Source organism: Crocuta crocuta, unplaced genomic scaffold, assembly GCF_008692635.1.
Source record: "Crocuta crocuta isolate KB4526 unplaced genomic scaffold, BGI_CrCroc_1.0 scaffold614, whole genome shotgun sequence".
In the NCBI taxonomy this organism is placed as follows: domain Eukaryota; kingdom Metazoa; phylum Chordata; class Mammalia; order Carnivora; family Hyaenidae; genus Crocuta; species Crocuta crocuta.
Genome location: NW_027529673.1, coordinates 1,538,028 through 1,540,818, shown reverse-complemented (window position 1 = coordinate 1,540,818; position 2,791 = coordinate 1,538,028).

The following is a 2,791-nucleotide window of genomic DNA, read 5'->3' as shown; positions in this document are numbered from 1 at the left end:
AGACAGACGCCCAGGGGTTAACCGTCCTTCCTACCCCGCGCCGCGCTGCCCCGGAGGTGGGCGGAGACGGGGGCGTCTCCCGGGACTGGGAAGCCGGGGACTCGAGCGTGAATGCCTGTTGCGGAGGTTATTCGTAGGGCGCTTTGCAGTTTCCAAAGAGCTTTCCTCGCCTGTGATCCTGAACGCAAAGCTGTGAGGTGTGGGCTTTATTTCCCACGTTCTGCATGCGGGAAAACTGGCTGTTAGAAAAGTTCAGTGCATTGCGGGAGATGAAAGTGAAAAGCCTGGTGAACGCAGGGCTCCTGAGCCCACAGCCGCGCCTCCAACCCACGCTCCTGAGAGAGCTTGGAAGAGAGGCGGCGGATGTAATACAATTGTAGGAAGCCCAGCATTGGGGTTTGGGTTCTGCATGCCCTGGTTTTAGAGGTGAGTGATCTTGGGCAAGTCATTTGACCTTGGGCAAGCCTCAGTTTGCTTTCTTCCTCAGTAGTAACGGTAATCCAGACATGTCGGCAGCCTTGCGGTGAGAACACAGCACTTTAACACCTATTCAACTGTCACTGGCCTACCAAGGGGGATCACTGGGCTGAAAACACACAGGGCATCCTTGGCTTTTAGCCTCCTCTTCTCCTATCCTAAAAGCTATGGGCAGCATTGAAAGACAATTTAAATAACTGGTCAGATTACTTCAGGTGATCATAATAGCAAGCGATTATCCAGCACTTGATATGTGCGGGTTTTATACACACATCGCTTAATTATCCTACCAGTCTTAAAATTGATACCATCATTCTTCCCACTTTACAGAAGAGGAAACTGAGGCCTAGACATTTTAAGTAATGTACCCAGGGTCAAATAGGAAAAAGCCAAATTAAAAGCCAATTTTCTATTCCAAAGAGAGAGTTTTTGTTTGATTTTTAATTTATTCTTTTAACCAATGTATATTTGTGCTTGGGACGATACAGAAATAATACAATGATTCCTGGTCTCAAAAACTTTACCTTCTTGTAGGTGGAGGCAGACAAGAAAAACAAAAATAAATAAGTCCAATTTGTAACATATTAGTTGGTGTTAACTAAGGTAGGGCTACAGGTGTGAAGAGTTGGAATGGGGTTGGCCTTTAGATAGGGTGGCCAGAGAAGGCCTCACTGAGAAGGCAACAAATCGGTAAAAACGTACATTTCTGAGGAAGTGGCATGCAGATCTTTGTGATGAGCATTTTGTACCAAAGTGAGTCATTTTGTACCCGAATGTGCCAGGAACTGAGCCACATCCACATCATCTCATTTCATCTTTCCAACTATATTGTGAAGAATTTTGTCCAGTTTATAGATGAGGAAAGCAAGACAGAGAGCATTTTTCCCAAACCCACACAGAGTGTTAAAACTGGGACTTCAATCCAGGCTTGTGTGAAACAGAAAATAGAAGGTTAGGCAAGCCCATCGCCTTTCTGCCTTCATCTAACATTACACATGCTTGCCTTCAGCCTCCACGAGCCCCTAACAAGCAGAGCGATGCCCCAGCTGCCTAACCTAGATAAGTCACATAACCTCACTGAACCTCAATTTCCACATGCACAAAATGAGAATGCTATCTACCTTCTAGAGTTGTCAGTAAAAGTAGAGACAATATATATAATAAAACGTCCAGCTGAGTAGCAGGTGCTGACTAAATGGCAGCTATAAATAGCAAATGAGGGACGAGCTTTTCACACCATGTTCTCTGATATAAATACTGAGGACCAGCATCATATCTTGTCAGCTTTCTGTCCCTTCAGGGGGTAACACAGAAGCTTTGCTCATAATGGGCACTAAGTGGAGGTGTGCAGAATTGCACTCATTTGTGTTTTATTCACTGCCTAGATAGGTAGACACCATTCTTTGGTTTCCACCCACCCCACGCAGGGACACACCAGACAGATTATATCTAATAACTGAACCAAGTATTCTTCCTGCTTATAGTATTGGCCAACACTGTGGCTTCACTCTGCAGGGAGGGGAGTTCACAAACCTCAGGGGCTCACACCCTTCTGAGAGCCTGCAGAATGAGGGATGATGACAAAGACTTTCACCAAATCTAAAATCCTGGCTCTGTAGACCTGAAGACAAGTTTGGTCTAGGCAAGGAACTGGAGGTGGAAACAAGGAGTGGGTAGAGGGCTGAGACATTACATGAGCCAGCAGCCCTCAGTGTTGTGCCTGCCCCAAGTGCTTTACAGGCCCCAGCCTGTCTCCCAGCCTGGTCCAGCTGAGTCATCCCCAGCCTTACCTGGTCTCCTCTTCTGATTACGAGCATGTTGGAGCACCAGGATGGTTAGATGTACCATGTAGGACAGGCAGACCAAGATTCAGGTTTTCTAAGACCTAGGGCTTATAAAATAGCGTGGGGAGTGGTCTTTAAGCAAAAGAATACAAAATTAAGGAACAGATCCTAAAGCTTCAGCCTCGCTGCCTCTAACAGGGCCTCACCGTTAGGGGCAGTGGGCAGCCGTGGAGAGCAAGCTCCCTGGCCAGACAGGAAGTACTGCGATTTGTTTCCAGAGTCATTCAGGTCTCATGACAGTTCTTCACAGTGGGAAGAAATTACTCCTGGTTTATGTTGTTTAAATCTTTTAGACTAAAGCGGCTTGGTGCGCCTGCCAGGCTAGCAGTTCAGTGACATCCTGAAAGATCCCATGTAAAATGAGGGGCTTGGGTTACAAGATCTGTGGAGTGTACCTTTGACTAACCTCTCAGCGTTCTGGGTCTTTTAGCCACCTTCCGGCAGGAGTGACACCCAGCCGATTCTAATCA